This window comes from Bufo gargarizans, chromosome 9 (assembly GCF_014858855.1).
Source record: "Bufo gargarizans isolate SCDJY-AF-19 chromosome 9, ASM1485885v1, whole genome shotgun sequence".
Classification (NCBI taxonomy): domain Eukaryota; kingdom Metazoa; phylum Chordata; class Amphibia; order Anura; family Bufonidae; genus Bufo; species Bufo gargarizans.
The window spans coordinates 50385481-50410081 of record NC_058088.1 but is presented as its reverse complement, the minus strand read 5'-3'; positions in this window follow the sequence as shown (position 1 = coordinate 50410081).

Here is a 24601-nt window from a genome sequence, read left to right as displayed (position 1 = left end):
ATCAAATGGCCGCAGAAGTCTGCATGCGGCGCACATGAGCAGCCACTGGCACGGTGAAAAGAAACCAAGCTCCCCAGAACGTCTAATGCTACAGAGTTCGTACAAGTAGTCGTTAACGGAACGTTGCTGCTGAAGCAGCCTATCAAGCATATAAAAGGTGGATTTCCAGTGCGTCGAGCTGTCACAAATCAGACGTCTGATGGGCAGGTGGTGTCGCGCTGAACATCAGCAAGATGAACCATGGCCATGTAAGAGCTTCAAAAATGGCCAGAGATTTTGGCAAGACGTCCTGGACCCCAGGGTATTTGGCAATGAATTGCTGCACGGCCTGGCACGTCAAATAGATTCTGGGGAGCTTGGGCGGTGCAGCGGAAGAGGCGGTAGCAGTGGAAAAGGAGGAGTCAGCCGAGGTGGAGAGACAGGATTGAATAGGAGGAGGAGAAGAAGAGGTAGGTCTGCATCCAAACCGTTGCAGTAACACCAAATCCACACGAGTGCCACAGGTTGCATACTTGACAGCTGTCAGAAGGTTCACCCAGTGGGCAGTAAAAGTTATGTACCTTTCCTGCCCGTGTTTGCTAGACCACGTGTCTGTGGTCAGATAAATCTTGGCACCAACACTGTATGCCAGAGATATATTCACTTTCCGCTGAACGTCGTCATATAGCTCTGGGATGCCCTTCTGGGAGAAATATTTCCTTCTGGGGACATTCCATTGCGGTGTGCCAATGGCCACAAATTTTCTAAAGGCCTCCGAGTCCACCAGTTTGTATGGCAGTAGTTGGCGGGCTAGGAGTTCCGACAAGCCAGCGGTCAGCCGTTGGGAAAGAGGGTTATCCGGCGTCATCAACTTTTTACGCTCAAACATTTGGGCCACGTAAGCCTGCCTTGTGCCAGATGAACGTGACTACGGCACGGTGGAAGGTGGAGTGGACAAATGGGAGGTGAGAAAAGAAGGAGAAGGAGAAGAGGCAGGACGTGGAGTGCCAGGAGTGTTGCTTTGTGGGTTCTGATGGCGTTGCTCCCACTGGGCTTGGTGAGGGAAGGCCAGGTGACCTCTTAAGGCTGTTGTCCATAAGTGAGTGTTGGGCTTACCGCAACTTATGTGTTGACAGCAAAAGCTGCAGATGGCAACACTATTGTCAGCAGCTGACATGTTAAAAAAAAGCCCACACTGCGGAGGAACAATGTTCCAGCATCTTGGGAGCGCAAAATGTGACCATGCATGGTGGATGGCTCGCTCCAGATACATTTGCAGTCTGCTTTTTGCCTCCTGTGCACTGAGTTCTGCCTGCTTTTCCACCTTCTCCTCCCTATCTTCTGCTTCATCTCTCCCTCTGAACTCCCCATCTCTCCCTCTTTTGTGGGCACCCACGTGACGTCCATCGACACATCATCATCATCACCTTCACCAAAACTGACATTAGAGATCTCGGAGTAGGCAGCAACAGCGGGGACCACCCTCCTTGGGCTGATCTGGGTACTGTCGTCAGATCGCTGGGTTGCGGCCATTGCTACCTCCTCTTCCTCATCCGATGCTAAGAATGGCTGCACATCAGTAAGGTCTGGGAATGGATGGGAAAATAATTCCTCTGAATCGAGTGGAGGGGCTATGGTGGTGGTGGGGTCTTTGGAGGTGCACACAGCAGAAAGTGAGGAGGGTGCAGATACAGAGGATGAGTAGGTTGCAGAAGCGGAAGGCTAAGTGAGCCACTCAAAGAACTCTGATGTGTCCTTTGATGTAATTGCATGCACCTTTTCCAACTTCCCACTTAGGCTCCGGTCTGGTGCACCTTCCCGACCCCTACCACCCCTGCGTAAAGGCCTGCCTCTTACTCTGTCTGTCATTTTCAAAATGACCCTGTGCCAAAGTCCCTAGAGAAGAGCATTATTTGTGGTAGCTGGTATATCGCAGGTCTGAATCAGTATTTGGTGGAAACAGGTATATCAATCACCTTAATCTGTGTTTTGTAGAAGCAGATATATCATACCCATCAATCAGTATTTTGTGGAAGCAGACATATAGAACTCCTTAATCAACATTTGGTGAAGGCAGGTATATTGCACCCCTAAATCAGCATTTTGTGGAAGCAGGTATATCAAACCCCTCAATCAGTATTTTGTGGATGCAAGTATCTCGCAGGCCTCAATCAGTATTTGGTGGAAGCAGGTATATAGAACCCCATAATCAGTATTTTGTGGAAGCAGGTATATCAAACCCCTTAATCTGTATTTGGTGGAAGCAGGTATATCAAACATTTTAATCAGTATTTTGTGGAAGCAAGTATATTGCACTCCTCAATCAGTATTTGGTAGAAGCAGGTGTATCGCAGGCCTCAATCAGTATTTGGTGGAATCAGGTATATTGATCCCTTTAATCAGTATTTTGCGGAAGCACGTATATTGCACCCCTCAATCAGTATTTGGTGGAAGCAGGAATATCAAACCCCTTAATCAGTATTTTATGGAAGCAGGTATATCGCACCCTTCAATCAGTATTTTGTGGTAGCAGGTATATAGAACCCCTTAACCAATATATGGTGGAAGCAGGTATATTGCACCCCTCAATCTGTATTTTGCGGAAGCAGGTATATCAAACCCCTTAATCAGTATTTTGTGGAACCAGGTATATAGCAGCCCTTAATCAGTATTTTGTGGAAGCAGGTATATTGCATCCCCCAATCTGTATTTTGTGGAAGCAGGTATATCAAACCCCTTAATCTGTATTTGGTGGAAGCAGGTATATCAAACATTTTAATCAGTATTTTGTGGAAGCTAGTATATTGCACTCCTCAATCAGTATTTGGTAGAAGCAGGTGTATCGCAGGCCTCAATCAGTATTTGGTGGAATCAGGTATATTGATCCCTTTAATCAGTATTTTGCGGAAGCATGTATATTGCACCCCTCAATCAGTATTTGGTGGAAGCAGGTATATCAAACCCCTTAATCAGTATTTGGTGGAAGCAGGAATATCAAACCCCTTAATCAGTATTTTATGGAAGCAGGTATATCGCACCCCTCAATCAGTATTTTGTGGTAGCAGGTATAAAGAACCCCTTAACCAATATATGGTAGAAGCAGGTATATTGCACCCCTCAATCTGTATTTTGCGGAAGCAGGTATATCAAACCCCTTAATCAGTATTTTGTGGAACCAGGTATATTGCAGCCCTTAATCAGTATTTTGTGGAAGCAGGTATATTGCATCCCCCAATCTGTATTTTGTGGAAGCAGGTATATAGAACCCCTTAATCAATATTTGGTGGAAGCAGGTATATTGCACCCCTCAATTAGTATTTTGTGGAAGCAGGTATATAGAACCCCTTAATCAATATTTGGTGGAATCTGGTATATTGCACCCCTCAATTAGTATTTTGTGGAAGAAGGTATATCAAATCCCTTAATTAGTATTTTGTGGAAGCAGGTATATTGCGCCCCTCAATCTGTATTTTGTGGAAACAGGTATATAAAACCCCTTAATCAGTATTTTGTGGAAGCAGGTATATTGCAGCCCTCAATCTGTATTTTGTGGAAGCAGGTATATAGAACCCCTTAATCAATATTTGGTGGAAGCAGGTATATTGCACCCCTCAATCTGTATTTTGTGGAAGCAGGTATATCAAACCCCTTAATCAGTATTTTGTGCAAGCAGGTATAGAGCACCTCTCAATCAGTATTTTGTGGAAGCAGGTAAATAGAACCCTTTAATCAATATTTGGTGGAAGCTGGTATTTCACACCCCTACATCAGTATTTTTTGGAAGCAGGTATATCAAACCCCTTAATCAGTATTTGGTGGAAGCAGTTATATTGCACCATTTTGGGGAAAATTGCTGCGGAATCACAACAGAACCGCCCACAACTGCTGCACAATGCAAATGCACTATAATATACTTTCTATATTAGAAAGTATATTATAAGTATATCACACCCCTCAGTATATCACACCTAGCAATAGCACACCTATACCAGTCCTTAAAAGGACTTTTGCAGCCCTATTAGCTAGCGTTTGTTGTCTCTAACAGCCTGTCACTGCTCCACAAAGCAACCTCTTCCAACATTGGCAAAAGACTGAATATAAAATGGCTGCCAGATCGGGTTCTGTGATAACATCTTAATTGGCTGTCCTGTTCCATCTGATGTGTGTGTCATGGGTCAAAGTTGGCCGCAATGCAAAAGAACATGGCGCCGGCGTACATCGCCATATGTTCGCATGTTCGGCAAATCGCAAACGCGCAAAGTTCGCAGCGAAATTACCGCCGGGCGAACCGCAAGGCCTATAACAGTTCCCTAATTAATATAATCCACATAAAGAGCAAAATTACTTTGCCAGCAGAATAGTGAGTTTAGCTCTACATACAGGATGTAGCTCAGGATCAGTTCAAGATAAGTAATGTATGTACACAGTTACTGCACCAGTAGAATAGAGAGTGCAGCTCTGGAGTATAATACAGGATGTAACTCAGGATCAGCACAGGATAAATAATGCTATGTATGTACACAGTGACTCCACCAGCAGAATAGTGAGTGCAGCTCTGGAGTATAATACATGATGTAACTCAGGATCAGTACAGGATAAGTAATGTATGTACACAGTGACTGCATCAGCAGAATAGTGAGTGCAGCTCTGGAGTATAATACAGGATGTAACTCAGGATCAGTACAGGATAAGTAATGTATGTACACAGTGACTGCACCAGCAGAATAGTGAGTGCAGCTCTGGAGTGTAATACAGGATGTAACTCAGGATCAGTACAGGATAAGTAATGTATGTACACAGTGACTCCACCAGCAGAATATTGAATACAGCTCTTGAGTATAATAGAAGTTTTATACTTTACATAGTAGTCCTGATTTATCATAGCCCACAGTGTACTCCGGGCTGCTGGACGTTGCACCTGATTTATGACCAGGCGTAGAGTCCAGTGTTCTTCTATGCCAGAAAACTGGTGTAAAAGATGATAAATGTTGGCACCAGCCTCTCCCCTTCCTTGCCATGCCTATCTTTGGGAAAGTGGTAAGACTTGTGGAGTAACGGTATTTGCATAAAAGTTTTTTGCGCAAGTGCTGTTGAAAAAGTCAAAAACGCGTAGGTTGCAACTTTTTCGCGCCACTAAAAGAAGTTTACTATTCGGCACAGTGACTCTACTGTTTATGCCAATGAATTGTAAGTATGTATACTTTGATATGCCAAATTTCTAAAAAAATCGATTATGATATACAGTAGAATTTCCCTGCTGTGTTTTATAAAACATGAAGACTCTTGCACACGTTGTATGGAAGCCATGCAGTCTGAGAGATTTTTGCCTGTGTGCAGGGCACAATACCGTCTCGTCTGTGTTGCGCACTTTCATTGACTGTCTCGGCAATTAACTATATATCATTTGACTGATGACAGAAAAGGTTACATTTCCACACATATTATGATTCTCCGCACTGGAAGGTGTTCATAAACACAGTGACATTTTGCTGTTCACTCACCTTTATTAATGGTTACATCTAGCAGTGTAAAATATCACCCGATTAATGAAGTTAGCAGCAACAGCATTTTATCATCTCCTGCAGCCAGCGAGCGCCAGAGACACAGAGCACCAAACTCATACGGAATTATCACATTCATATTGTTATATGAACTCCATTTCCTTATACACCGTACGTATCTTTCAGAATAAAACATATATATATATATATAAAAACAGTAGAGATAAGAAGAGAATAGAGATGAGAAAAGTTTAGAAAAATTTGATTCATCAAGAAATTAGATTTGTCACAAATGAATTCATCAGGACTCTCTATAAATCAGGTGTACCCAGACCACTCTGCCTTACGGTACAGCCGCATTTAAAAATTAAGACCACACTGATTAGTCCTTCTTCATTGTTAATGGCTGCACGGTACCTTTAATGCACTTTTAAATAGGGCTTTTGCAGGTATGGGGTTTTGAAGGTTAGGTGGGAGCACAATATGCATATTATTGCTGTTCTGACTTGCAATCTCCTGCAGGTCATTTGACAGAAAACACAGAATATAAGGCTACTTTCTCACTAGCATTTTTGTATTTTCATAGGATCTCAATACCGGAGAAAAACGCCTCAGTTTGGTTCCCATTCTTTGTCAATGGGGACGAAACGTAACTGAACAGAACAGAATGCTCCAAAAAGCATTTTGTTCCATTTGGTTGCGTTCCGATACCAGAGAGCAAACCGCAGCATGTTGCAGTTTTCTTTCCGTCATGGGATGCAGAGCCAGACGGATCCATCATGACCCACAATGCAAGTCAACGGGGACCGTCCTGAGTATGCTAAAGATAATACAACCAGATCCATTCATAACGGATGCAGACGGTTGTATTATCAGTAACAAAGGCGTTTTTGCTAAACCCTGCCGGACCTAGCAAAAACGCTAGTGTGAAAGTAGCCTTTGGCATACCCACTTCTCCAACCCCAGCACTCTCCTGCTCTACAGGTGGAAGCCCTTCTTCTGCCTTCTGTTTTTCCTCCTTTTCCACATTATCTAATATTGATGAGAATATGTCATCAGGAACATCCAGCTCCTCCTCTCTCTGCATCTTGCTGACTTTTCTAGAACACAGAGACATTGAAGGATGATTTGGAAGAAGTACACCCAGCAAAAGATGAGGATAGTCATCATTATGATATGATCCCCCTAAGGGGTGCAGACTGGATGGCATTGGCTGGCACTGGAATAATAAAAGCTCCATCTTATTGGTATTGAATAAAGTAAAGTAAGTAAATGTAGGAATTAATAAAACTGATGCAGAATAAGTCTCCCTATGATCTCCCTGCACTCTCCCTGTAGTCTCCCTGCTCTCTCCCTGCACTCTCCCTGCACTCTCCCTGTAGCCTCTCTGCTCTCTCCCTGCACTCTCCCTGCACTTTCCCTGTAGCCTCCCTGCTCTCTCCCTGCACTCTCCCTTTAGTCTCCCTGCTCTCTCCCTGCAGTCTCCCTGTAGTCTCCCTGCTCTCTCCCTGCACTCTCCCTGTAGTCTCCCTGCTCTCTCCCTGTATATACTAGGACTGTTTATACTCTACCTATGTCTATTATGTATTTAAAAGAGCCTATGGTCATCACATCTGTTTGTGTAGGATCATTGCATTTTCATCTACTTATGTTGGAGACCCATACGATGTACCAAAGACTACAATTGGGAACCCATTTATGTCTTATATTGCATTCTATTTACTATAGTGTTATTTTCTTATACTTCTTATACTTTCTACTGTATACTGTAATACATTATATGTTATAATACATTATATGCCCCTAGGGCAGGATGCCGATATATATCTTATGACTATGGACAATGTTACTTCCTTACATCACTATGTTATATTTTCTCTATATCTGATTTTCTTTCTGTCAATGTATATTTCAGTACCTCTGATGAAGGCCGCAAAGCTATAATTGTACTGGAAAACCCACCTTAATAAATCGGTGTAATCCGATAAACAGCACAGTGGAATACATGAGTCTTTTCTTATTTATTGTTTTGATGGTTTTATAGGGCTGTGGTATCATAGGGGATGACTATCAGTGGATTGGCTAGCTGCATGGCATTATGGGTGATCTTGCGTTCCTGGGCTTGTCTCCTCTGCACTTATTTTCGTTACCACATAGCGCGAGGAAATTTGAATTTGTTACGACTTTGGACTGAGTTCCACTTTTTCTTTATTCCGTCTTCTTTTCCTGTTCCTCCTCACTTTCTTTTCAGTTTCCCCCTCTTTCTTTTCCGCCATCTGCTTTTCTTTTTTTCCCTTTCACAAATGTTTAAGCTCCTTACCGACTGTTGTTGATGGCTCCCATATGAATATGTCATCGGTCTTCTATGTTCCCAGTTTTGTTTCATTGCACGGATTCCTGCGAGGTGCAGCATGTAGCAGTTTTAGTATCCCAGCAGCTTGTTCTTGTGTGAATGTGTTTCAGCACCTTGTGAGAATACACAATGCTCCAGCCTTCCATATTGTGCATCGTTACATTGTTACGCAGCTCTGGGGAATTCTCTTATTGGATTTTTCAGTCCCTCTGGATGGGTAGGAATGGCAGATGCAAGATGTAAAGATCTGGGTCAGCACATAACCACATTTTCTATTACTTAAGTTAGGGAGTTCAGCTATGCACTTCCCCATAAATTTCCACTTCCGTCTTGAAGGATGAGAAAAAAATATCTAACAAGTTACTGAAGTTTTGCACGGCTTTAATCGCATATTGCAATGTTTTAGTGTTCTGCTTGTGACACATACAATGAGACGGTAATAATGAGGTGACTGCAGTGGTTAGCTGGACATTTGGTCTAATTAGTACACGGTGCTAACCTGTGGAGGGAGGCTCTTTTACCACGGACTTACCATCCCATGCCCTGGATTTGGCTCCTTCTTTTCCTGTTTGGCTGCATTGACTATAGTTCCAACTGAACAGGAAAAGAAGCAGAACCCAGGTGGAAGAGCGCGCAATGTGCGACACAGCAGTAGAGATGGTGGCAATCGGGGGAGCAAGGTATGGTGAGTGCTTTATAAAAGAGTTCCCTCCACAGCTAGCACCATGCTCTGATTAGACCAAACACCCAGAGAACCCTTCTTAGCAGCAAATAGTTTTGAGAACAACAAGATTATGAGATTAAAGCATTTCAGGTAGATTTGTGTCACCTCATTACTTAATAGATCCATTGTCAGGCAGATGACTCTGGACAGAATATTCCAGTAGATAAGATAGATAAATATAGTCTAGCTAAAAATCTCTGTCAAGTCTATAGACAGAATTGTATAACGTCCATATGGTCTTTTAGTCACTGACTGCTATTTTTATTATTATTATTAGTGATGAGCGGCAGGGGCAATATTCGAATTTGCGATATTTTGCGAATATTTTGTAGAATATTCATAATATATTTGCGAATTTGAGATTATATTCTTGATTGTGAAAATCGGCAATGTAATATTTGCATAATGCGCACAAAATACAGGCGTGGGTCACTTATGCTACATATTTTTTCCTGAGACTGGAGAAAATGGTTGGCACGGCAGAACATACAATAGCTTTATATGCAGATAGAGCGCTCCGATTAATGATGTGCATATTTTTTCGCAATACGTGCAACTTGTTACATCACAGCACTATGTCTGTAGCTGTATGTATGGACAGCAGAACCTATCACACTGCCTAACACCCTGCACTAGAACCTATCAGCTACACTATATCACTATCTAACCTACACTGACTATCTGAGTAAGGCCGAGAGCGGTCCGTGGTATGCCGGGCTGGATTCCTGCTGACAGCAGGAGCGCACGGAGTCACTGGTTGCTATGACGCCATGCGCTTCGTGCCGCCGCTGCTGTACAGTAATACACTAGTATAGTGTATTACTGTAGTGCAGCGGCGGCATGAAGCGCACGGCGTCATAGCAACCAGTGACGCCATGCGCTCCTGCTGTCAGCAGGAATCCAGCCCGGCATACCACGGACCGCTCTCGGCCGCGGAACACGGCCGTGTGCATTCGGCCTTTTATATATAAGTTAACTGTCTAATGTAATAACACAGTAAAGCTCAGAGCACAGCAATAACACTGCTCTCTCTTTCAGAACTGCAGTAAACTGTAGAAAATGGCTGCTGGGGAGGTTCTTATATAGTAAGGGGTCGGCAACTTTCCTATTGGTTGCTAGGGATGTTGCTAAGCTGTGACAAAGCCTTCTCATTGGTCCACAAGCTAGAAGAGGGGAGGGATGATCACCTGATGTGTACTGTGTTAAAAATAAAAAAAAAGAATATTTGATTTTACGAATATATAGCACTATATTCTAAATATTTGCGAATTCTCGAGGTGCCGATATTCACAATTAAAATTCGCTATTTGAATATTCGCCCTCAACACAAATTATTTTCTTTAAGTCATTTTTTACCTTTAATAAACGTATGAAGAGTCTGTGCAGAATGTCAGTGACTGCACCCATCATCCCTTTGGCACACCAGTGACTGATCGTGGAGTGAGAAGACAAACCAGCTGTGGGAAAGCAAGGGACCAACCTAACTCTCGTTCCTGTCTTCAGTTTTCTCAACGATGTCTTGGATTCTCTTCTTGTCTTCATTAGGGTACTTACACACCTGCGTTAAAGTTTTCCGGTATTGAGTTCCGTCCTAGGTCAGTTTTATCCTAATGCATTCTGAATGGAGAGCAATCCGTTCAGTATGTATCAGGATGTATTCAGTTCAGTCACTCTTACGGTATTTGCTGCAGTATTTTCTCTGTCCAAAATTCCGGAATACTTGCCGGAATGCTGGATCCAGCATTATTTTCCATTGAAAAGCAAGTGTTCCAGAAAAATGGATCCGGTTTTCCGGTCAGCTTATGCGCAGACCTTTAAAACTGCAAAAAATATATATAAATACCGGATCCTTTTTTCCGGATGACACCGGAGAGACGGATCCGGTGTTTCAATGCATTTGTTAGACGGATCCGCATCCCGTTTGCACACGGATTTCCGGATCCAGAAGGCAGTTCCGACGACGGAACTGCCTGCCGGATCCTCACAACGCAAATGTGAAAGTACCCTTAATCTTGCACCTACAGAAACCTTTTTCCTCCTTCTATAAGGTTCTTATGTTTAGTCTTCCCTCTCCCTGATGACATTCCGACCTTGGATCATGAAAAGGAGTTGGCCTCTTGTTGGCACACCGGTGTGATTAGTGCTAGAAATCAATATTAGTATATCAATCTACGCTATTTGCTCTGGATGTGTAAGCTTACTAGTGACATGTGTACCGAGTGTGGTGGGGGAAGGGGTACTCTCATATACATGACATGGGAATGCCCAGTTATTGCTGCTCTGTGGGCTGAGGTGCATATGTTTCTGAACATCAAACTGGGTTTATCAGATGTGTGCGCCCCTTCGAATAGCTTGCTAGGTCTGATCAATGACCTGCTTCCTACTAAATACTGTAGAAAAATGTATAGGTTCCTGTGAGGAATTCCATCCTTCTGAACTAAAACCCTCCTAGGGGTATTTTAGTGGTTATTTCCCCTTGAATTCCTTGTAATGTAATTGGCTAGTGCTATTAGATACCTGGCCATGTTCCTGAGATCTGAAGTTACTGTCCATGCGTGCTGCACACTGAAATCCTTTATGAGGGGCCAGGAAGCTGCACAACATCTACCTGTGCAATAGACAGTTCCATTGAAGACACTGGATCATCTAGGCGTCGGCCAGGTGCCATGATGAGAACTGGTTGATAGGGATTTGGCTCCTTTGTAAACAGCTTTGGTGACTTACTTACTTTTCTTATAATAGTTTAGTACATTTTTATCCACCTAAATAAGTCATGTTAAGCCTATTTATTCCCGGATCCTAGAATTCACAGTAATACAGAAACCTTCCATCCCTGATTGGATACAACTTATTTATGCAGTTTTACCTTTGTATAAATGAATGTACTTGGCTAGAGGGACATCTTTGCTAGAGGGATATCTAATGTTAATAAAATCTGGGGACCTTGGCTGGGGGCCCAAATTGCCTTGGCCATCGTGCCTGATTGGAATTTATTTGGTGCTAGGGTGTGAATATTATGTGACTAGGTTGTACCAACTGGAATCCTTTTTCAAATTCATATGGGTGATCATTGTGGAAGGCACTGATTTAATTTCTCTTTTCATTGACCTCTGTTTTGCTGCTTTTGCACCCGGGATCTGTCATTACAATATTTTCCGCTGTTTGTCATTATATACTGTTTAGCAGAAATCCCACTGTCAGTCATCATATACTGTACCTCATCTTCATAGCTTGCTTGTCCAGTCCAATGTTCCATATCTTCTCATATTATAGCAAAACATTAGAATAGTATTCTTGTATTTGACATGCAAGGTACTGATAGATTTTTTGAAGGAGCTGTTTGCTTGGGGTCATCCAAGGTCTTCTAATAACTTATCACCAGGACCAACGACAAGATATATCAATAGTTTCCTGCCCTACATATTACTGTGCAGCTTTTATGTCATAGTGAGACCCTACAATATGTCGCACCATCTGATGAAGAGACTTGCTCCAAGCCTTGACATGGGTGACAGCTGACAAATTTTGGATCCCTTTGCTTGCACCACATGTCTGTGCAATGTTCAGAAACTTAAATCTGGCTCCTTGTCCCTCATAGAAAAATAAAAAAAATATTTGCAAATACATTGAATTTCTAACGATTGCATCCATATTTGTCCTTGGTTGAGCTTGCACACTGCTCTGCTTCCACAGCAGATCTCTCTCCCTGTGCAGTGAGCCAGTGCATGCACAGTGTAAAGCACGCATCCCAGCCTGTAGTAGGCACCAGTCAGCCGAGCCTGTGCTGAATATAAGACACTAGAACTACGAATGAAAAATATCAGATAAAAAAAACAACACACAGAGGTTTTGGAAGTCTCAAGGAAAAGCTGAAAGCTTCAGGGAACTGTAGTTTTCCAGCGTGAAGTGGGGGTCATGTGTGTTGAACAGGAGGACCACTCTGCTTAGTGAAGATGTGAACACCTAGAGGGGAACAGGATGGAAAAAATAGAGGAGGAGATTAAGTAGAAGGTTCATATGGGTGTGTGGGAATACAGAAGTAGGGAAGGTGCTATCAAGTCAGATTTTCTCAAAATTCATTAATTATTATCATACAGTGATATCTACAGTAGTGGAAGTTCATCTTTCTCAAGGGAATCCTCAGTCTGTTCTTCATATGCAATGCAGTCTTTAGCGATGATTGAAGAGATTTGGGGTTCACCATCTACAATGCTAAAATAAAGCTCATCTCGCTAGGACATATCATGAGAAGACCAAGCCCATTGAAAAAAATAAAAGTCAATGTTAGTTGTAGGGCATGATGGAAAAGAGGATGGCACATTATGAAGGCATCATTGAGTAGTCTGAAGACCCAAACATGTGACTAAACATATTAATATGGGGACTTGGACCCACAAGTAATAAAAATGATACTAATATTATGTTGATTCATATAGAATTATTTGCATTTACTTCCCAGCCTCTTGTATAGGACACATATATTCTGTGTTGCAGGTCGGTCCCTGCATACATATCAAAGCTTCTCTGGCAGCTATATGCATCATCCTTTTAGACCAACTGCCCCCTCAATGCAGCTGTCCATGAAGATCCTGCTTTACTAACAGGTAAAAGATGACGAATAGCTGAGGAATGATTTGATTGCCTACACATTAAAAGAAATGTCTTGCGCTGCTTTTAATCCTCAGCACTCTTCTTTATAGATACAAGCCAACTGAAATCAGCTAAGGCTCATTAACAATGAAGTCCATCCAGGGAGGCAGCAAAGTTAGAATCAATGGTACATTAACTTTTACAGCTGGGTCCCACTACACAATGCGCAGGTTGAGAACATGACCCTGATCCTGCAGTTAAATCTGCAAAATTCTCATATTTACTGAGAAACTCTGCAGACAATGGCACTCTACATGGACCACACTGCAGATCTGCTGTAATAATATATAAAATGATAGACCTTATAGATCATATGAATGCAAGTTACTAACTGGAAATGACCACAATCTGTGTGATGTGTAATAAACGTGAAAATAATGAAATGCAAGGGCGTGCAAACCATGGGGGCAGAGTATGTGACTCCTTAGGAGAGGTTGTGCACTTTCTCCTGTTGGTCCCTTCCACTTTCTACTGAGAGCCTGTACTGGATACTGGGTTCCCCTCTTCAGAGTGCCTACAGAGGTGGATGGGGGAGGGGGAGTATTCAGCCCGATTGAAAAACAGAAAAAAAAATATTTGTGGGGTTCAATAGAAAAATAAATAAATAAATCCCAACAATGTTTTTCGGGTTTTGATATTACAACTTTCAATGTGTTCTAAAAATCACATGACGTCCTTATTCTGCGGCTCAATAGGATTACGGTGATACCAAGATTGTATAATTTTTTTTGGAATGGTAGGTAGGATTGGTTGAGAGACCTACCATTCCACCCCACTCCAGTATAGCTATTCCCCTTAGCCTGAGGTGTTCCCAGATTAAGCCCATGGGATTGTTACTGGGGAATAAATAGAGGCCTTGGGCTGTCAGTCTGAGTCAGAGCCTTGAAGCTGGTAGTCTCCTATAAAATATCTGATCTGCATGGGATTTGTACCTAGGTGATATAGAAGCCATTGTTTAGTTAGCACCCAGACGGGCCAGGACTTTGATTTAATGTTTATGTGCTATTTTGGTGCTTTGACTTGTTTCGTGCCTGATACTGGTTTGGACTTGTATGTACAGTATGTCCTCGCCGGCCCCGTTCACACACAGATGACTGCCTAAGGCTATGAATTCTACTTACCTTAGCAATTCCGTGCTAATTCTGTGCTTAGTCCGCTCTCTTTACATTACAAAGACAATGAAGTGATGTCTCTTAATCACAAGTTGACAGTCACCACCACATGACGCCCCATGGCACCTGCACCGCCGGTGTGTTAGTCACCTGGACTGAACACATCATGGCGGACCATATACAGGTTCATGAACTGCCTGAACACACAAAGTAACTGCCCACAAAAATGAATAGGCTTGAAGAGGCTAAGTCACCACAAAATAAAGCCACCAGTCCTGACAGGTTATCATGACAATGCTTTCGCAATGGTTAGAACCTGGCTCCACACTAAGGCAGGTGCATCTCATACATTTGTTGCAAATAAATCTTAATTTGCCAGCTGCCAGTCAGCCATGCAATGCTTCTTATCAATTTACATGGCCAAGTGCTACAACAGCTAAAGCACTCCAATTCACAAGTCTCCGTACAGCATTAAAACAAATTCTCGGAACAAATAGACATCAAATCTTGGATCTAAAGCTCGATTCACTCATCTCTACTTGGAAACATAGAGACAGACTTTTACATACATAGAGACGTGCATCTTATATGGGCACAATTCGACACATTCCCATACACACAGGTGCACTCATATATATCTATATATTCTGAAACACACCGTATACATGCTTTATGCATAAACACATATTGTCACACACAGGTGCACTTTAGACTTTATGGTACATACTGAGACACATACAGGGAGTGCAGAATTATTAGGCAAATGAGTATTTTGACCACATCATCCTCTTTATGCATGTTGTCTTACTCCAAGCTGTATAGGCTCGAAAGCCTACTACCAATTAAGCATATTAGGTGATGTGCATCTCTGTAATGAGAAGGGGTGTGGTCTAATGACATCAACACCCTATATCAGGTGTGCATAATTATTAGGCAACTTCCTTTCCTTTGGCAAAATGGGTCAAAAGAAGGACTTGACAGGCTCAGAAAAGTCAAAAATAGTGAGCTATCTTGCAGAGGGATGCAGCACTCTTAAAATTGCAAAGCTTCTGAAGCGTGATCATCGAACAATCAAGCATTTCATTCAAAATAGTCAACAGGGTCGCAAGAAGCGTGTGGAAAAACCAAGGCGCAAAATAACTGCCCATGAACTGAGAAAAGTCAAGCGTGCAGCTGCCAAGATGCCACTTGCCACCAGTTTGGCCATATTTCAGAGCTGCAACATCACTGGAGTGCCCAAAAGCACAAGGTGTGCAATACTCAGAGACATGGCCAAGGTAAGAAAGGCTGAAAGACGACCACCACTGAACAAGACACACAAGCTGAAACGTCAAGACTGGGCCAAGAAATATCTCAAGACTGATTTTTCTAAGGTTTTATGGACTGATGAAATGAGAGTGAGTCTTGGTGGGCCAGATGGATGGGCCCGTGGCTGGATTGGTAAAGGGGAGAGAGCTCCAGTCCGACTCAGACGCCAGCAAGGTGGAGGTGGAGTACTGGTTTGGGCTGGTATCATCAAAGATGAGCTTGTGGGGCCTTTTCGGGTTTAGGATGGAGTCAAGCTCAACTCCCAGTCCTACTGCCAGTTTCTGGAAGACACCTTCTTCAAGCAGTGGTACAGGAAGAAGTCTGCATCCTTCAAGAAAAACATGATTTTCATGCAGGACAATGCTCCATCACATGCGTCCAAGTACTCCACAGCGTGGCTGGCAAGAAAGAGTATAAAAGAAGAAAATCTAATGACATGGCCTCCTTGTTCACCTGATCTGAACCCCATTGAGAACCTGTGGTCCATCATCAAATGTGAGATTTACAAGGAGGGAAAACAGTCCACCTCTCTGAACAGTGTCTGGGAGGCTGTGGTTGCTGCTGCACGCAATGTTGATGGTGAACAGATCAAAACACTGACAGAATCCATGGATGGCAGGCTTTTGAGTGTCCTTGCAAAGAAAGGTGGCTATATTGGTCACTGATTTGTTTTTGTTTTGTTTTTTGAATGTCAGAAATGTATATTTGTGAATGTTGAGATGTTATATTGGTTTCACTGGCAAAAATAAATAATTGAAATGGGTATATATTTGTTTTTTGTTAAGTTGCCTAATAATTATGCACAGTAATAGTCACCTGAACACACAGATATCCCCCTAAAATAGCTAAAACTAAAAACAAACTAAAAACTACTTCCAAAAATATTCAGCTTTGATATTAATGAGTTTTTTGGGTTCATTGAGAACATGGTTGTTGTTCAATAATAAAATTAATCCTCAAAAATACAACTTGCCTAATAATTCTGCACTCCCTGTAGACATATTTTTACACATACATGCTGTCATACAGACATGCTTTTACATACATGAAGACATACATACTGCCTGTACATTTCCATACACAGGGGAAAGCTCCTCACCAATGGACCACTTGGTATCAGTGGAGAATCGTGGCAGGAGTTTAGCAGCTACAGCCGGGGCTGAGGGATAGAGGATGCTCAGGTGCTGTTTGCTGATTGCAGAGCAGCTGCTTGGAGCACTTCTTCCTACGTACATATTTGGTAGCCCTGTTGCAGCCATATCTTCCCATGACACCCTTTGAATTACGTAGTAAAAATGCCATCAATGTATTGTGTCAAGATGGAGGTACCTGGGTGGGCAAGTCACTCCATCAATGAAGTGGGACTCATGTAAACTACCATCAGCTAAGTGAAAGTAAGTATGGTCTCCAGTAAGTTAATGCAGTCGTTGGCAGCGGGGTGCCCCTGTTAAGATGACAGTACCACCAGCAGATCACTGGTTGTACTGGGTTGCCAAAATGCACTAAAAGTGGTGCAAATACATTCATAACTGTGGACCATTGTCTTACCTGCTGTGCAGAATTTTTGTTAACCATTTGTGTTGCAATGTAGAGATATTTGCAGAATACATGGCATTTTGTAAAAGTGTAGCAAAAAGTGGCTGCTTGTCCATGATTTAGACACACTTATAAAAGGAAACATAAAAAAAAAAAGATTAAAAAAAGATAAAATTAGGGGGAAAAAGCAACATCCCTATTCCATTAACATCCTGGCATAGAAAAGGGGCAAATGTGAAAAATGAAGGGGATATCTGCAAATTAAGAATTGAGAGCCTATCCTTAGGCTAAGTCAGGGATGGCCAACCTGCGGATCTCCAGCTCTTGTAAAACTACAATTCCCACCATGTCCTGCTGTTGTCTGATAGTTGTAGGCAGTCTTTGCATGCTGGGAGTTGTCGTTTTGCAACAGGTGGAGAGCTGCAGGTTGGCCATCCCTGGGCTAGGTCATCAAAATTTATTTGGTGGGGGTCTGACCTCCACCAATCAGAGTGTGTCGCTCAGTCGAGTGATGCCGTTCATTTTGCAGTGGCCATGCACGGTATTGCATGTATCCCTGCCCCATTCTCTTGAATATGATTGAGCTTCAGTAAGCTGCATTACCATTTACAGCCACTATAGAATGGATGGCGCTGTGTCTGGTAATGAAGAGAAAGTAGACGACCTCTTCAATCATCGGAGTGGTGAAGGATGACAACAGCTGGACCGCCACCAAACTGTTATTGATGCTAAGGGGAGACCATCAATATTAAAGTTTCGACAGCACCTTTAACAGAAGGGGAGCGACCAATGTACCAAACAACATTTGGTCAGACATTTGCAGCAACATTTATCAATAAATGTAAATGTCGTAACTTTGTATTAATGAGAGTCAAAGTCTATTACAAAATTGCAGGGTTTTGATTCCACAGCATAAAATCTTGATTGGCTGATGCGTAATATTTCCTTAAGACAAGAATATTCTTAAATCCCGAAGCCTCAGTGACTAGTTCTTCTGCAATAGGTGAAAAAGTTGCTCACTCCATTTCAGGGCAGATCAAACTTTTAAGCACAATTTATGTCCCACGAGGCGTCTCCGCTGTTCTCATCCCAAAGAGCATTAGCGAAGAGGAAAAATTAAAATCATTAATCGGCACCTCTCTAATAAAACCATCACGCCGGCGATTCTCTTGGGAGATCAAGTAAGTAGAATTTTCCATCCCACATGGCAGATCTTCCATAAAGACACAGCGAAATGGCTTTTCTTGCAGTTCACCAATAAATTATGGGCCATTAATCAGGACGCTCAAATACAAATGCCAAAAAGAGCAGGTTAAATGGCTCTACCTTCCCGATCCTTTACACTCGGCCATAGAATCATAATTACACATCAAAAATTCAATATTAGACCATGGCCGAATGGATGGAAAATCTATGTATAGTGCGCCGAGGAAACAAGCCATCCATCAGAAAGGGTTAGAAAACGCGGAAATTGCCCTTAAGCAAACGAACGGTGATGACTTAAAGGGGAAGCGTGTGATTTATTTAATGAGTCTATGGTTAAATAAGAGAATCATTAACATGGAGCAGTATCTGCTTCTCTGCTGCTGTGAATAGCAAGGGATGAGGCGAGCATGCTGGGGGTTGTAGTTAAAACCATTCAGATTATATTAAAGGTTTTACACGATTAGTGTAAAAAATAAAACTCATACATAATCTAGTACATGACAACCTCTTCCTAACAAAGCCAGAACCGGCCGTGTGCCTCAGATAGATCCAGAGATCCTCCCATTAATTTCTTTAATTGTTGGGGGGGGGGTTGGAGGGTTCTTACTCAGGGTCGTCTCCTGTCTGATGCAACTGGTGGTAGTTGAGAAGCATTTGCTTCTATCTCAGTGAGCAGGACTGAAAAATGTGAAAAAAGAACAAGCAGCAGGTGGCGCTATACAGATGGATTTCATTGACTACTTTGACTTTCATTGATTTCATAACTTAGTGTCTAAACTACATTTTTTATTACATGCAATTACATCCAGGTGCTGGCTTGGAAACTGTAGAATATTATTTATTGGAAAACCCCTTTATTGAAGACAGATCTTTTCTCATTATTTTTTTTGTTTATTTGTTTTGCAGACACAGCACCCTTCTGTATGTTGTTGTATCTGGTATTATGTCTTCTGTCTGTTGTTGTGTCTGGTATTATGTCTTCTGTCTGTTGTTGTGTCTGGTATTATGTCTTCTGTATGTTGTTGTGTCTGGTATTATGTCTTCTGTCTGTTGTTGTGTCTGGTATTATGTCTTCTGTCTGTTGTTGGGTCTGGTATTATGTCTTCTGTCTGTTGTTGTGTCTGGTGTTATGTCTTCTGTCTGTTGTTGTGTCTGGTATTATGTCTTCTGTCTGTTGTTGTGTCTGGCATTATGTCTTCTGTCTGTTGTTGGGTCTGTCTGTTGTTGTGTCTGGTATTATGTCTTCTGTCTGTTGTTGTGTCTGGTATTATGTCTTCTGTCTGTTGTGTCTGGCATTATGTCTTCTGTCTGTTGTTGTGTCTGGTATTATGTCTTCTGTCTGTTGTTGTGTCTGGTATTATGTCTTCTGTCTGTTGTTGTGTCTTGTATTATGTCTTCTGTCTGTTGTGTCTGGTATTATGTCTTCTGTCTGTTGTTGTGTCTGGCATTATGTCTTCTGTCTGTTGTTGTGTCTGGTATTATGTCTTCTGTCTGTTGTTGTGTCTGGTATTATGTCTTCTGTCTGTTGTTGTGACTGGTATTATGTCTTCTGTCTGTTGTTGTGTCTGGTATTATGTCTTCTGTCTGTTGTTGTGTCTGGTATTATTTCTTCTGTCTGTTGTTGTGTCTGGTATTATTTCTTCTGTCTGTTGTTGTGTCTGGTATTATGTCTTCTGTCTGTTGTTGGGTCTTGTATTATGTCTTCTGTCTGTTGTAGCGTCTGGTATTATGTCTTCTGTCTGTTGTTGTGTCTGGTATTATGTCTTCTGTCTGTTGTTGTGTCTGGTATTATGTCTTCTGTCTGTTGTTGTGACTGGTATTATGTCTTCTGTCTGTTGTGTCTGGTATTATGTCTTCTGTCTGTTGTTGGGTCTTGTATTATGTCTTCTGTCTGTTGTTGTGTCTTGTATTATGTCTTCTGTCTGTTGTAGTGTCTGGTATTATGTCTTCTGTCTGTTGTGTCTGGTATTATGTCTTCTGTCTGTTTTTGGGTCTTGTATTATGTCTTCTGTCTGTTGTTGTGTCTGGTATTATGTCTTCTGTCTGTTGTGTCTGGTATTATGTCTTCTGTCTGTTGTTGTGTCTGGTATTATGTCTTCTGTCTGTTGTTGTGTCTGGTATTATGTCTTCTGTCTTATATTATGGGGGTCACTTGCTAACCAGAAATACTCCTATATTAGGCATATTTCAGGCTGTGCAACGGTTATTTGTGCCGCAATTTGCGACTTTTCCCCCATTCACACCAGGTCTAAGAAAGTGGGCCTGGCGTAGCATCATTCATCATTTTCTATGCCTGTTTTAGACGTAGAAAATGGTCTAAATCTAAAACAACAAGGAAGCTGTCTTACATAAAGAAGCGGCGCTGGATGCGCCAAAGTTATTTAGAGGTCAGCGCCTCTTCATATTTTCAGCAGATCCACCGTCAGGGCAGGGGCTTTATTAAGACTGGCGTGTAAAATGGCGGTCTTAATAAATGACCCCCCATGTCTTTTGTCTATTGTTGTGTCTGGCTCAGCCCCATTAAAGACATTCAGGCACAGCCCACAATCAACTTAAGGGTCCATTCACACGTCCGCAGTGTATTGCGGAACCGCAAATTACGGATCCGCAATAATCCCACCGGGCACCCCCCATAGAACTGACTATTCTTGTCCCCAATTGCGGACAAGAATAGGATATGTTCTATTTTTTTGCGGGGCCGTGGACCGGAAGTTCGGGGCCGCGCTCCGGAAATGCAGAAGCATAGTGTGCTCTCTGCATCTCTTACGGCCCCATAGAGAATGAATGGGTCTGCACCCGTACCCGATATTGCAGAACGACGTGTGAATGGACCCTTAGGCCTCTTTCACACAACCGTTTTTTTTTTTCGTTTACGGGCTGTTTTTTGCATTCCATAAATGGTCCGTATACGGAACCATTCATTTCAAAGGTTCCGCAAAAAAACTGAATGTACTCTAATGCATTCCGTTTCCGTATTTCTGTTTTTCTGTTCCGTTGAAAGATAGAACATGTCCTATTATTGCCCGCAAATCACGTTCTGTGACTCCATTCAAGTCAATGTGTCCGCAAAAAAAATGGAACACATACGGAAATGCATCCGTATGTCTTCCGTATCCGTTCCATTTTTGTGGAACCATATATTGAAACTTTTATGCCCAGCCCAATTTTTTCAATGTAATTACTGTATACTGTATATGCCATACGGAAAAATGGAATGAAAAAACTGAACAGAAACACAACAGAGACAAAAAACGGAACAACGGATCTATGAAAAATGGACCGCAAAACACTGAAAAAGCCAGTGGGGTTCTGAGGCGGGGTGCTAAGGGATTGGGTGGGGTTCGGACTGATTCACGCGCATAACAAAACACAAGGTGCATATTAAAATATATAACACTATATAACGACTATATAAACTGACTATGGTCTCTGCTGCACTGGTCTCTGCTGCACTGTACCGTATTTTTCGCCCTATAAGATGCACCTAGTTTTAGAGGAGAACAATAAGAATTTTTTTTTTTATTACACCTCAGGTCAGCCATAAACCCCCCATGTCAGCCATAAACCCCCCCACAATGTCAGCCATAAACCCCCCACAATGTCAGCCATAAACCTCCCCAATGTCAGCCATAAACCCCCCCAATGTCAGCCATAAACCCCCCCAATGTCAGCCATAAGCCCCCCAATGTCAGCCATAAGCCCCCCATTAGCCCCCCAATGTCAGCCATAAGCCCCCCATTAGCCCCTCATGTTAGCAATAAGCCCCCCATTAGCCCCTCATGTCAGCAATAAGCCTCCCATTAGCCCCTTATGTCAGCCATAAGCCCCCCATTAGCCCCCAATGTCAGCCATAAACCTCCCCAATGTCAGCCATAAACCCCCCCAATGTCAGCCATAAACCTCCCCAATGTCAGCCATAAACCTCCCCAATGTCAGCTATAAACCCCCCCAATGTCAGCCATAAACCCCCCCAATGTCAGCCATAAGCCCCCCATTAGCCCCCCAATGCCAGCCATAAGCCCCCCATTAGCCCCTCATGTCAGCAATAAGCCCCCCATTAGCCCCTCATGTCAGCAATAAGCCTCCTATTAGCCCCTTATGTCAGCCATAAGCCCCCCATTAGCCCCCCATTAGCCCCCCAATGTCAGCCATAAGCCCCCCATTAGCCCCTCATGTCAGCAATAAGCCCCCCATTAGCCCCTCATGTCAGCAATAAGCCCCCCATTAGCCCCTCATGTCAGCAATAAGCCTCCCATTAGCCCCTCATGTGAGCAATAATCCCCTCATGTCTGCCCCATGTCCCCCAGGACACTTACCTCTCCTGCTCCTGGTCACCATCACGATCCTCTTCATTCTGCTGTCGGCTGTGTATAGCGGCGCACAGTGTAAGGTCACAGAGAGACCTCACGCTGTGCGCATCCCTGCACAGCCGATAGCCGAGCCGTGGACCAAGAAGCAGTGAGTACAGATCCTTCACCCCTTCCTGGTCCTTCTGTACTAATAAGGGCTTCCATAATGGAAGCGCTTCATTAGTACAGCGTTAAAGACTGCCCTGATTGCCGCGGCCCGGTAAACCATCTTCCAGGGCCCGGTCCTGGGCCGTGGTCCGGCGGTTGGGGACCGCTGTTAGAGATGACATACTACTGCAGGCTGTTACTGCATTTAGCAGTTATTTTGTATCTTTATCATCAGCTCTAGGTGACAATCACAATTATGAACTCTGCTAAACTCACATCTTACATGGTGACAAGTACTCTAGGACGTGTGTTCTTTAAATCAGACACTGCGCTACTGGCGTTGGAAAAGGTTTTTGGACCACTGGTTGCCATATTTGGCCTCTGCTGCAGCAGTGACCAATGGGTGGACTACCGGTGGTCATCATACAGTACATTTGACTTTGGCACAACCATCTGCAGCTTCTATGAGATTTTAGATCTACAACAATCTGGACATAGGTGGGAAGCAGAGGCATTGTCCCTGTGGCAGTCCTCAACCCAGGGTCTGTTCCAGATGCCAGAGACAACAAGAATGGCACCATTTGGGTCATTTTCTTTTCTTTTGTAATCTCTCAGAAGGTTGCAGACAACAGTCCATCATGTGACATGGTCATCTAGGCTGTTGCAATGTTGCAACTGTATTATGATCTGAAGTATTGTCCTGAAGAAGATATCAGGAAGCTCCCATATTGCAAACATTTGACAAGGAGCAGGTGAACTTCCCCTGGGAATGACAGTGAATGGAACGGTGGCCACTGAGTATGACATGCCTGAAGTACTGACCATTGACCTCTGCAAGGAACTGTGAGAATGATGAAGAGCATTTTCAAGTTGTGGCCCTCAGAGGGGCTGGAAGCAGGGGCCAACAAGATACTATAAGGTTGGAGACCAGTATTTGGAGTCCTGAGAAGAAGGTGTAAAGAATTCTAAATGAATCTTCTCCAGAAAGAGGAAATCTGCTTAATGGTCCAGCCATAGAAATATGAGGCAGGTGCCTGCAGGCGACGCTAGAGACAGCTGTATTCCTTCTGCAGCAGAGCTACGGTAGGTTTTATATTTTTTCCCACTTAGAATTGCCTGTAACCTTCTGCACCAAGGAAACCCAGTGACCCCCGAGATCAAAGACAAAGAGATCAACCCTTCAGAAAGGACTAAACTATGTGAAAAACGGAACAGCAAGATTTAATTTATTCATATTTCTCTAGATTAGCAATTTACAAATGTACTGAGCAGTAAAAAGCAAATTACATCCTGGCCACCTCTGTCCAGATCAATGAACGTTTATGATTTGTGAAATCATAATCATCAAGACAGAAAGTATGGAAAAATGTGAAGTCCAAAGTACAAATCATCCAGTAATATGGAAAATGAGAAATTCTGTGAATTATCTTTTAATCTATCTATCTCTATCTTATATTTATCTATCTATCTCTATCTATCTATCTATCTATCTATTTAAGTCATATCTATCTATCTATCTATCTCATATATACAGTATCTATCTATCTATCTATACGGTGAAGGAAGCCAGCAGCACACCATGGAATTCAAAGAAACATGTGTGGTTTATTCACCCAGTGTCATATAGCTAGCTTGAGAAAGACCGCAACAGACAGCATGAATATTGCACAGGTCTGCCTTAGACTGCCCACAATAAAAGGCCACTCTGAAATGTGCACAGTTTTGCGTTCCTGGGGTGGGGGTGTGAATGAGGGGGTCAGAAAACCAGTCAGTAT